Source organism: Tenrec ecaudatus, chromosome 14, assembly GCF_050624435.1.
Source record: "Tenrec ecaudatus isolate mTenEca1 chromosome 14, mTenEca1.hap1, whole genome shotgun sequence".
Taxonomy (NCBI): domain Eukaryota; kingdom Metazoa; phylum Chordata; class Mammalia; order Afrosoricida; family Tenrecidae; genus Tenrec; species Tenrec ecaudatus.
This window is the reverse complement of record NC_134543.1, coordinates 33,129,738-33,142,707: the sequence shown is the minus strand read 5'-3', so window position 1 is coordinate 33,142,707 and position 12,970 is coordinate 33,129,738. Positions and strand designations below refer to the sequence as shown.

The 12,970-nt window shown below is 45.7% G+C and overlaps 1 protein-coding gene and 1 non-coding gene across 25 annotated transcripts in view; both read left to right on the top strand.

Annotated features, from left to right (window-relative positions):
• SIPA1L1 (signal induced proliferation associated 1 like 1) overlaps nt 1-12,970 on the top strand; it is a 335,625-nt gene that overhangs the window by 35,618 nt on the left and 287,037 nt on the right. The gene's annotated exons all lie outside the window — the stretch shown is intronic.
• On the top strand, nt 1,391-1,451 carry LOC142427059 (U7 small nuclear RNA). Its single transcript, XR_012779893.1, has one exon. It is a non-coding gene; the product is annotated as a U7 small nuclear RNA (small nuclear RNA).

The following is a 12,970-nucleotide window of genomic DNA, read 5'->3' as shown; positions in this document are numbered from 1 at the left end:
GTGAAAGGGTTATTTGACCCCCAAAGGGGTCAGGGTCGCACAACCCCCAGGTTGAGAACCGCTGTTCTGTTGGAAGTAGTTGGTCCTCTCTGTTCTGGGCAAGCCCCTGTCTCCCTGTGAGGCCCTGGCTTGTCGAGCTGTCATGTAGTACTGGCAAATACTTTGCATTACTGGGGGCTGCTGAAGAACTGAAACAGAATACCTGATAGAGTGGGCTAAAGGGTCCTTTTGGTATATTGTGTGTTTTTTGGTTGTTTTTCTTTTTGAGGCGGTGTGAATATTTTGGAAAAATTTCTGCTTGCCGAATTACTAGCTGCAGTATTTATCCGGAAATTGGATAAGGGGCTCAGTGTTTCCAGAGTCTGAATGCTTACTAAAAACCATTTCTCTTAAGCGTGAAAGCAAAAATCTTATTACCACCAAGTTTGTTCCGAGTGGTGGCATCCCTGTAGGACAGCCCTGTGAGTTCTCAGCGATAAATCTCCACGGGAGTAGAAAACCTCGCGTTTCTCTCAGGATTGAACCACATGTTCTGGAATTTCCAACTAAGAGTTCATTTTTTGTTGGATTTATCTTTAAAATTGCTTAGAGAAACTACATTCCTTTAAAATGTTTTCATTTTTAGTAAAGTAATGTGCACGACTCAAGTAGTGGACTAGTAAGACAAGCGGGAAAACTAAAAACCCTGTACCCGACCTTCCCTACCGCGTTCCACCCCAAACCCCACTGCATGGGGTTTCTTTCCAAGCACGGCAAGGAAGGTCCTTCCTGGAGTTTCTGAGATGGAGTCTTCCTGAGCGCTCCGCCGTGTCTCCTGTGGAGCTGCCGGGGCTTCCACCGCTGGCCTGGGGGGTCACAGCCCAGCGCTTCCCCCACGGCATCTCCAGCCTCTCCAGAGGTGATCATTTTCAAAGGTTTTGGTTTTCTTTAAAAATAAATAATGTTTTATAAGAGTTTAAAAGCAGCACTTGGTTTGAGGAACCCTAATTCTATTTCGAGTCTCCACATACATGCTGCCTCTGTTGAGTCTTTCTGACCACTGGCTGGCACTGTAAAAAGCTTTGTCTTCACACAGCCGGCGGGGGAGCAGTCTGCCTTTGGCGCTTGCCTGGGCATGTCCCTAATGGACACTGGTGAACTAGGGTCCCATGGCTATGAGACACCCTGCCCTAGGTGGTCTAAGGCCCCGGGAGCCAATCCTCTGACTTCTTAAACACAGTAGTGTCAGGCCCCCAGTCAAGGTGCCTTTCCGTCGTCCTGCCTGCAACCACGGAGTTGATCGGCCACCAGGCCCATCCCGCGTGAAATACCCTCATCACTGTGGATCCCGTCATGGCCTCCTGCTGACGGGCTCCCTCATCCGCATGACTGGTCTCGGTCTTGTTGAAGACTTTATCACAGCTGTTTTAGAATTTGTCTAGCAGGTTTTCTGTTTTTTCTGGAAAACCCCCACACACCAGAAAAAAAAAAAGACTTCATAAAAATATATTTGAATTTGAGCTCTCTTCTCCCCCAAAACATTATATGATATTTCCCCCTTCCTGTAGTTTGTTTTCAAACCTAGACTTTATCTGCCCTACTTCCAGGTCTGTTTATTTATTTTCCAGCAGTTTCATTGGCACATAATTCACACATTACATAATTAAATAGTTCAGTCACATCAAGAAGAGTTGTATCATCGTCACCACCATCAGAACATTTTCTTCTTTCTCGTACTCCTCATTATTAGCTCCCCATTTCCCCAACCTCCCCTGCTATACTCCCAAGGGTGTGGCATTGATCCAGTTACTGTCTTTATAGGTTTACCTATCCTGGATTTCATAGACAGAAAAACACTAAAAAACAGACAAGCCAAAATAACAAGAATAACAAAGTAAAACAGATAAAAACATCAATCAAAAAGAAAGCAGAACATATTAAAACTTAGAACAACTTTAAGTGGATCAGAAAGGATATCAAATGATTAGATACTGATTTTAACCTCACTGTACCTGCAGCCTTCCACTCGCCGATGCATTCTGCATGCTAGCTGGGCTGGTCACGGCCCTGCTCCATAGTCAGATGGGATTTACCGGCCTTAATCCTGGTGTAGCTCCCTTCACTTTTTTAAAACTTGAGAGAGCTTTAAAATGGATCAAAAGGGAGTTCAAATATTCAGATATTATATTTTGTCTGCTATAATTAGCTGACTTTGCAATGCTCCCTATCTGATAACAGGTCTATTCACCTTCCTCAGCTTTGACTATGATCTTGGGGATTGACCAGAGGCTTACTTCATGTGTGGTCCTGCAAGTGGATTTTGGCCTTCCACTGTCATCAGTAGCCTCCTGCAGACGAGGTGTTCACAATCTAAGCTCTGATGCCTTCCCTCTTAGATTTGGATTCTATGATGTACAATCCTTGGATCACACAGGCTGGTTTGCGGCTTCTGTCTGGATGGTAGGCATCACTAGATGACTTTGAAACAAACCTTTAAGATGGTAGACACTATTCTCTCTGATAGCTGGCACCATCTGGTTTCTTGATCACCTTTTTCTGTATCTTCGATGATCTCTCTCGCTCTTGCATTAAGAAGTGTTTAATTTATTACCAAATGAGTTGAGAATAAAAACCAAAAACAGTAACAAAACCAACCCACTGCTGTTGGTTCTCAGAATGATAACAGAAACTGTAAGGCTTCTTGAATTGAAAGTTTGCTTTACACCGACTTTGTGAAAATACATGAGAACTGGCTGGAAAAGAGCATACAAGTACAGGAATAAACAAACTCTTCCGGTCGATCAAGAACACTAAGACAGCAATAAGAACAGGCCATGTTAAGGATAGAGTGAAGATCTTCCATACAAGACAAAAAAGGTCAGGCTAGGAGTAGGGGAAGGAAATTTTCGGCACTGCTGTTTCTGTTGACTTTGTGCCTCCTGGCATCCCCAAAGGGTGGATAGAACCGACAGTTGGCAATATGGTGAGCTAATGAAAGCAGCGTGCCAGGCCCCCCTCCCTCTGAGCTGCCTCTAGGTAGGTTCTAACCACTAACCTTTTGGTTAGCAGCCCCGTGCTTAACCATGTGCACCACCTAGGGATTCCTGGAAAGGCTCTATGATCCAATATTTCCAGATGACATTCCTTCATACAAACCAATGCTTATTTCAAGTTGGTTGTTATGAGATTAAAGCAGGTATAATTCAAAACCTACTAGGCTTAAGTGTCAGGATTACTCCACTTTTGATCTGTTTTGGACCTAGTCACACAACGTATTTTGTTGTACTGAACCTATCTTAGCTGCCATTTAACACCAAGGTAAAACATGTTTTAAGACAAATTTAAAAGATACAAATTGAACTTTATTTCACCATCAATAAAGCTTGATTTTTCCAAACATCATAATATTTTTAAAGCGTTCTCTACCACAGAAAACTAAATTGAGAAACTCACATTGCTTCATAGGTACAAGTTAGAAGTATATAAATAAAAATCAAATAAGTGTAAGGGCTTTCAGCATGGGGAATTATACATCTAAATAACCGATGGAAAGAGCCCTAGATTTCATTACTTTTGAGTGATATTAGTTGTTTTCAGAATCAGAACAAAGATTCTGAATATTCACACTCTTTTCCTGTAATTTAAATTAAGCATCATCCCACCTATATTCTCATTCAGAATGTCTCAAGAAGGAAAGCGTTCAGCTTGATACTGAAAGGTTTTCCAGCTGCAGTCAACACCTTTAATAAAAGAGTCGGCGTCACACTGCCGATGAAATCTAGCACCCCCTTGAACAATGTGCTTTTGTGCTTATCTAGTTAGCCACGTACACTAACAAGGATATAGCTTCATCTCCTTTAATTCAGCTTCATGTACGTTAAAAAAAAAGATTATGTACAGCTCAGTAGAGTGTAATTTCCCCCATCCTAAAAATCAGCCAGTGAACTGAAGCGCACCAGCGCACAGTTGACTTAGGTTCAGGAGAGCACATTTGAGGACAGCAGATGTGTTATTTTTCCCGTCTCCTCCTCCAGTCCTTGAGAGGGCTTTTCTAGACCACCATGCTGCTTGCTTTGTGGATTAGTAGTGAATGGACGAAGGTGAACTTCCTCAGAATTGGCAATGAACTGTGGTCCCGATTCGCCTACTTTTCAGGTGCAAGCAAATATTTATGCATATCAATCAGTAGATCAAATGGACACAAAGCTTCCAACAGTGGCAGAAATGTTGCTGCGGCTGTGACCTGTCTTATCACCGAACGCACGGATCATCTTGGGGAGTTTCCTGAGATTGTTCTGTGTGTGCACTGCCGTCCTGCGCAGTCTTGTCACACTATCGCGCTACACGGATCATCTTGTCATCTTGGAGAGTTTCCTGAGATTGTTCTGTGTGTGCACTGCCGTCCTGCGCAGTCTTGTCACACTATCGCGCTACACGGATCATCTTGTCATCTTGGAGAGTTTCCTGAGATTGTTCTGTGTGTGCACTGCCGTCCTGCGCAGTCTTGTCACACTATCGCGCTGCTGTCTTGAGGACATTCCCCGCTTCCAGCCTCTGGGACGAGCATTTGTGTCACCCTCTCTGAGCTGAGCATTTGTGTCACCCTCTCTGAGCTGAGCATTTGTGTCACCCTCTCTGAGCTGCAGGCATGTTAAGAGCACTTGCATGGGGGAGTAGGCCCTGGGGCGGCTCCTGCATTAGTTCCCTGCGACTCGTTTCAGAAGTGACATCGCAGCCCAGCAGTCTCTTTATGAGGGCCAGCCCCGCGCAGGACTGTCCCACTAGACTAATAGTTCTTAGATTGGGGCTAAAATTAAGTGCAAGCCCCACATCCATCCACGCATCTCTGGTTTATATAGGTCTCCGGTTCACCTTAGAGACATCCTTGTGATGCATTTTCAAGAACGTTACCATTCATCCCCTGCCATGAGGCCCACGCTCACGCACAGCCACCTGCGGGGCAGGGTGGCGCTGAGTCTCTGAACCTGCACGCCTTCACGGGAGGAGATGGCCTCCTCCTTCTCCTGAGGGGCCGGCGCCTGGTGATTTCAAGCTGCTCGTTAACCTTGCAGTCAGCAGTCCCATACGAACCAGTACGCATTGATAGTGTTAGACTTTGTCTTTTGACTTCTTGTAGAAAAAGAGGGTTTTGTTTCCTCTCTTGCCTTTCTCCATTGGTGATCTTCTGACATTTTGTTACATCTTAGTTCAGTACTTACTACTTTACTTAAATTTTCCCGGTAGTGACCACCGGGTGAGGGAAGCATGATCTTTCAAGTGCCCTCATTTTTGAAAATGAGCATACTAATCCTACTACATGAAACGAAGATTTCCTTGGCCTGAGCTGCAAAAGCCAGGGGGTGAGCGGCTTGATCTGGGTAAGTCATTTAAGTACGTGCCTTGCCAGCGCCTTCACCTGCAGCTACAGCACAGGGTCCTTTCCGGGAGTGTGAAAGAGCACCTCGTACGCGATGGACAGGGAAGCACTGAATTCACAAAGCCGGCGTCTCTGCGAAGTCAGTGCTGTTGAGTAATGTATTCTTGGGTCAATCAGAAATTAAGCCGTGTTTTTATGCTCTTTGGTAATCGAAGATTTCTTGTAAACAGCTTTCAAATGAATATTCCTTAGGATGAGGGACTTGTTTTGTGCTTTGCAAAGTGTTGCTCATTTCATAGCTTCTTCATAGCGCAGGTTTTGGCCACTGGGACGGCAGGGAAGGCAACTAGCTAAGTGCTCCTATTTAAAAAGGGCTCAGGAATTACAGACCTCTAAGCCGCTCCATGTTAGACCTGGCATTCCTGGGGTGCCTTCCTATGACTCCTGTTAAGTGCCACAATTCACAGGGAAGGAAGGGGTTATATTTTAGGGCTATCCATCTCTGGCATCCTGAGAACAAGGCGTCAGGGAATAGGAAATAGGACTGTTAGCAATAAGTCTCTTAGGGAGGCGGAGTCGCGCAGATCCAGAATCCAGAGCAGTAGCAGGGATGGCCGTCCTTCAGAGAGATCTGTAGCTTGTGGCTTTGGGAACTCAGGAGGTGATTTCAAGTAAATGATCTCAGAAAGAGCAGGCTAATCTGACTGCTCTACAGCCCTTTTAAACCCAACCCATTTGATCTCTTAATCATCCTAATACTTCTGTGGTTAGTGTCAGATCCAAGAATAGAAGTCATGGTGCTTAAACACCAAGGATCTAAGGACCAGCAGCTTAGTAACTCTTACTACATGCTGCTCATGTAAGCCTCTTAACGCCCGTTTCAGAATAGGTTTTCCCACCCTTCCCTGGGAGAACTGGGGAAGAAGAGAATGTTAGCAACTGTCGAGGATTACCTTAGCACAGTTGACGTGTGGACAAGGTGTAAAGCATTCATTGATGTGCTGACTTATTTCATGAGTTTGGAAGCATTCCGCCCTGTGCTCTCATTCCTGCTTGTTAGGTCACAGAGGACCTGATAAGGTCAGAGTGACTTTGCAAAGTTTGGTTTAATGGTGACCAGTACATAATCATTTGGGTACTTTCAGGTACCAGTACTTTCAGGCAGCAGCAAGGGGCTCAAGCATAAGAACAATGGGGAGGCTGGTGCAGGACCAGGCTGTGTTTGGTTTTGACTTGTTGAACTCAGGGACACTTTGAGTAGGAACTGACTCCACGTACCTAACAACGACAACACACTCATCGATTGACTTGATAGGTCTTTCTGTTTATCTTAGAAATACTCAGTCACCCTTCTTATTGAGCTGGCATCGCTGTTGAATTGAACAAATTGAACAGACAGGCTCGCCGCTTAGTTGGGACTTGCGGTGCACTCCTGTTGTAGTTTTCTGATGGTCCCGGTGGGTGCTGGTCGGGTTATCGTCTCTCTCTCTTTTCCATAGGTGCAGTATCGTGGATGAGAACTTCACTTGCTTTCCGGACCATTTTCCTTCTAGTTTTGAATCCATGTTATCCATTGGGATATGATGAGAAATGCATTGTATGCATATCTTTAAGATTAGATAGGAAAAAACACTAGATAATACTCGTCCAATCCTGTTTCTTTTCCTTTGCTGGTTTGTTTAATGTTCTTCTAAAGATGTCTTTAGTCCAATAAAGGCATCTGTATTGGATGTCTTCAAATTCCCTAAATTGCTTGAGTGTAAGAACTCTCTCTCTCTCTCTCTCTCTCTCTCTCTCTCTCTCTCATGACATTTTTATTGTAAGAGGAAGCCAAGCCTAGTTAGCACATTTCTCTGTTAATTAAAGTTCAGGATTTTAATCAAGTGAGACTTAGCAATAATTATTATCTAAGCTGGTGGGTCAGGTCGGGAGGAGATTGTGGGGAGGCTGGGCTCTCATGGTCTCCCAGTTAGTGTCACTATGGGGAGAGTCACCGAAGGGGAAGATTGGTACAGACACTATTACTGTTGGGTAAGCGCAGTCCTCTGGATAGTTCCAGGCTGGCTGCCTTGGCTTGAGAGACAAAAAGCAGTAAAATCCAGATAGCCTAAAGCAAATAAAAGGACAGTGTCTAAGAACTTTGTCCCACCTTTTGTAAATATGTAACAAAAAAGCAACAATAGCCTAAACAAATTTACATTAGGACTTGGTTGGAGCATTAAGAAAGAAGGGGAGAGATTTGTTGACTCTGCTCAGTCCAAGGTGAGTCAGTTTGTCCTTGTCAGTCACTCTGAGAGCAATGTCTTTATATGATTAACTTTCTTTGGGATTCGCTAACAAAGGAGCTGTGTACAATTGCTCTCAGGCTTTCTCTCTGGGTAAGTTTTTATTGGGAGGAATAACTTGGTAGATCCTAAGCGATCATAAAAGCTCTACTACATACTTGATTTAATTAAAGGAGAGACTCTTTTAATTTGCTCAACAATTTTGCTTAACTGGTGAGCATCCATAATGTGGAAAGCACTGTGCCACTTCTCTGGGGAAAACCAAGAGCACTGAGCGGCTCTAAGGAGCCCCTCGCTTTGTAGGGCATTCAGAGCTAGGCGTAATGAGAGTGGCGTGCTGGGCACCCCAGGAGAGGACCAATTCCTGAGGTCCCCGGGGAAGGGTGAGGAGAGCAGGCACATGGAAAGTGGTATTTTAAGCAGTGCCTTTGATTTGGACCTTCGCAGGACCCTTTTTTCAGGGATTCTCAACCTTCCTAATGCCATGACCCTTTAATACAGCTCCTCATGTTGTGGTGACCCCCACAACCATAACATTATTTTCGTTGTACTTCATAACTGTCATTTTGCTACTGTGATGAATCGGGTGGCCCCTGTGAAAGGGGCGTTCGACACCCCCCAAGGGGTCCCGACCCACAGGTTGAGAACTGCTGCTTTAGGTGGCGGCAGGGCCGTGTGTGGTGGAAGATGATTTCAGATTTGCTAGGTCTGGCACGGAGAAAGGGAGCCCTGGTGGCTCAGTGGTTATGCATCGGGCTGCTAACCGCAAGGTCAGTGGTTCAAAAGCACCAGCTGCTCCACGAGAGAAAGGGGGCTGGCTACTCCTGTAAAGAGTTACGACCCGTGACACTCGACAGCGGGCACTCTGCCTGGTCCTGTAGGGTGGCTGTGAGTGGACATCGACTCGATGGCAGTGGGTTTGGTTTTGGATCTTGGAGCACATAAAAGAATAAGCAGTTGGCTTAACGAAAAGGTGGGGGGTTTGAATCCACCCAGAAGCAGCCCGAGGAAGCCTTTGTGATAGACTCCTGAAAGGGTTCTGCCCTGGGAAGCCCTGCGGAACGCGGTTCTTGTACTTGCACCCGCAGCTGCGCTAATTACTATTTCCAAGGGCTTCGTCCTCGGTGGAAGAAGAGACCCCACATTCAAATACAGGTGTATAGCGAGAGCTTATGAGTCGGTTGCTCACTGCAAGGTCAGCAGTTTGAGAGCACTAGCTGCTCTGTGGGAGAGAGATGGGGCTTGCTTTTTGGTTAAACGAGGCAAAGACAAGACAGCAGCAAACCCAGGCTCGGAGACCATTGGCAGGGGCCCCAAATGGTGCAGACACTTTGTCTTTTGTGTTTCTTTTGTAACTGGAAATTTATTGGTTGTTTTGAGATCAGTACAGAGACATTATGAAAAATTGGCACACAATTCTTAATGCATGCACCCTAATCCCCAAATGGCATGCAGATAAAATTACTTTCTGAGTTCCAGTAACTTTCCAGTTTTAAATTTGGAGACAGTTTTTAAAGAGAGGTTATCAAGTACCATTGTCTTTCAATGTTGGTAAGCTGGTAAATCTTAAGTTCCACAAATTCACACACACACTCCACACTCAAATAGTCAACTCTGCATAGCACGGTTATCAGGAAAACTGGGCCACCACAGCCAAGGGTACTAGAGAAGGCACACAGTTCTGACGAAGGAGCCACGGTGATAGTGATTTTCAGACACAATTCTATTAAAAACAGCAACTTGGAAACAAAAATTCAAATGTTCATACAAATGCATGGCAGTGACTCCAAATTGCCATTAAGTATATTTTGTATCAGGGATACAGCCACCCCCAACCCCACGGAGTATTATGTTGATACCAAACAAGACAGTCCAATCTTCCCACAATTCTACACCCCACTATTTTCTGGTTGTACAAAAAATTAAATAACCAATAAATGATTTCACGTCTAAAAATAAAACATTTACATTTTAAAAAGTGGGATGACGTGGAATTTCCTCCTTCTTAAAAGTGTTTCTAGAGTGACTGAAAAACTTGCATTTACAAAATAGTTGATAAAAATGTTCCACTGGATTGTATGAGACGGGAGATATATCTGCAGGGCCCACCGAGAAGACATGAAAGACAAACGTTCATCAGACTTGGCTTCCTTTCCTCCTGCTTCATCAGAGGCTGGACTCTCCTCGTTCATTTCTCCATTTTGGGGAAGTCAGTCGTTAGTTTCTTGGTCAGCCTGTTACCCTCTGCTCCCCTTCCCCTTTGGCTTGCACGGTTTTGCCTGAAGGTTTATCATTTCCTGTGGCCTCTTTTGGCTTCGTGTCCACTTGGGAAGGTGCCGGTTCTGCGGACAACCTCACCCATCCCTCTTGGGCTCCTCCTTCACCATCCATCCGGCGGAGCCAACCATCCTTTTGGGCATCCTGCTGTAGGCCATCTTGCTGGATGCCTGCAGACCTCCCAGTGCCCAGAGCTTTCTCGAAGCTGGATTGCCTGCTGCTGCTGCCCTGCCACCTCCCGAGCTGCTAGGGCCAGGGCTCAGGGCCCAGGCAATTACTTCCATCAGAACTGGACACAAAAGCCCTCCACACAAACTATGATTGGTGTTAATGCCCAAAGTGGAGTGACTGAACCCAATCAGTAACGAGCCCAAACTGAGCCGAAGGACAGATAAACCAAATGTATTAGTGGCTCGTTACGGAAAAAGGCCTCACATGCTTGCTGGTGGTTCCCAGTAGCTGCTTAGAAAAAGAGGGGAGCCCCAGAGCGGATGAGCGTGTGAAGAAGGGACAGTTCTGCTCCTGCTGACCAGCTCGTCCAAGTTAGGGCTGATTTTTGTTACCATGGCTCTTGGCCTGGGACCCGCAGGATTGGCAGCACGTCAGTTCGTCGCAGAAATGGAAAAGGCCCCATGACTGGGTACCTGCTCTATGGTTGAAAGGGAAACTTACAAGATTGGTTCAGGGGCCTAGGACCCCCTTGGTCCTGGGATGGTGGCGATGACTCCTGCCCCCCTACTTCCTCAGTTTCCATCAGGGGTGTGCTCAGGCCAGGCTCTGAGGGCCAGACGGCTGCGACCTGCAGGGTAAGCTTTTCACAGCTGCTGGTCCGAGGCCAGAAATCACTCCGGGCGCAGACCGTGGGTGTGAGCTCTCAGAACCATGGCTCTCCCAGGCTGGGTGCTCACAGAGTGTTCTCCGAGACAGTCTTGGGGAGCCCGTTCCTCAGAGCCGTGGCATCTCGTCATTAAGAAACGGAGGCACAGATCAAGAAATGTATTTGCTGTTTGTGGGCTTGGCCCCGACTGGTGTGGAGCGCCCGCTTTAATGAACAGTGGGACATGTAGCAAAGGTCGATTGAGGTCCATTTATTTATCTCGAGCAGGGCGACAAACTGGTGGCCCCCGAGGTAATTTTTTGTGGCCCATGATGCTTTGAAATAAAACAAAAGTAGAAAGAATTGTTATGAAAAATTAGCGCTTAGGGGAGATCGCGGCAATACCGTACACACAATTCCCTCATTAACCCTTTAACTACTGAAGACGAGTGTACATGTGGCCCAGTGCCTGTCCTGGGGGCCTGTGGACGCGCTGACTCAGTTCCAGCGGCGTTTGGAAGCGATATGTCTGCCACACTCAGTGTCACGTCATGTAAACAGATCCCAATAGCGAAAAGGTTAAAAAGAGCACTCTGGGTTGTGCTGTGATGAATCATACCCAGCGGCAGCACTAGTTCACATTGTTAGAGGGAAGCCATGACGATTGTGCATCACGTTTGTCGGCTGTCCAACATTTTGTGTGTTTTGTTAGTTACTCTGTTATGTTTTCCGGTCACAACACAAGAGGTGAGTGAAAACTAGTAGGAGGAAAGCACTGAAAGTTTTGGGTAAAAAAGAATAATTTTAGTTTTATAAATACATTAAATAAATGTTTTTACAAAAGCAATTATATAGTGTTTTAATTATCCTATCCATATTCCAGAATCCTCACTTCAAGACATAAATTTAACAACTTTTGTAAATGGGATGTGGCCCGCGTGAATCTTGCCTGCTGCACCGAATGCCTGTGTTTTAACTGAGTCTGACACCCTGCTGTAGAGCCTCAACCCCCTGGACAAACAATTGAATCTATTGGAAGATGATATTTTTCAAAGAAAACCTCAAAAAAAAAAAAAAAACCTCATGGGAAATGGAGTGAAAAAAATATGGGGGGATTTCCATGAGCTTTTTGAAGCCCCTCTCATACATGCTCTCATTTCTTCTCTCGTTTTTATTTTTAACACGTTTCTTGACATATAATTCACATGCACAATTCAGTGGTTTAAGCAATATACGGTGCTTTCACTGCGTTGGAAATGCTGTTCCTATCCTACCCGGGAAACCTTGTACTCACTCTTCAATTCTCTGCTCATGTGCTCCCTTTTCTGTGAAGACCCTCCCCGAGCCCCTAGGAGAAGAGCTCTCCCCTGGGCTCTCCCACACTTGGTTCCTTTAGGACCGTGCTCCTTCGTCTCAGATACTGGAGGGTGCGGATACATGGTGTTTGGGCATTGTAGTTGCTCGGTCAAGTTCAGTCGGATAAATGCTGACTGAATGGAAGGGAGGGAGGAGGGCGCTGTTTCAGAAGTCACATTGATTCATTGCTCGATTTACCTAAGGAGGCAACATGATATTTGCTGTATTGCCATGTTTCATTGGGATAAATAACATGTACGAATGAAGCAGTGAGATCACTCTGGATTTGGACTTCCGGCGCGAGCAGTAATAACTTTTAAGTTGGCAGAGGGCATGGACACACCCGACTGGGTGGGCAGCACGGGAAGAGGGCCAGGGATGGCGCTGAACAGGAAGTACTCCCCACCTCTCCGTTCCCGCAACACCCAGTAGAATATTGCAAAGTATCAAGACTCTCTTTAAGTCCTGATTTTCTTTTTCTTTCTTCCAGAAATATGCATGGGCCTTCAAAGCCTTTGCCATGTTGTAGTCTGAATTTAAGCTAAGTTCTAAACGCATAGAACAGGGCATTCAGATATGTCCAGGAAGCCATCCAGGTGTTAAAAATGCTTTTGGAAAAGAAACTCCTTGGGTCTAAGTTAAATTTTATCCTCCAGAAAAAAATTCATTAAAATTTTCAAATGACCAGTAAAGGGTTTCCCAGCCCATCTTTCCTAGTTGGCCTTGCTGGAGTTCCTTTGCCTTCCTCCTTGAGACCAGTGGGGACTTGCAGCACTGCCACGATTGATGGGGATTGTTGAATTCGGCTTCCGGCTTTTTTCCTAGAAGCTCTCCGACTGTGATAGGGGGGACCTGAGGTGTTGAGGAGAGGCAGGGTCA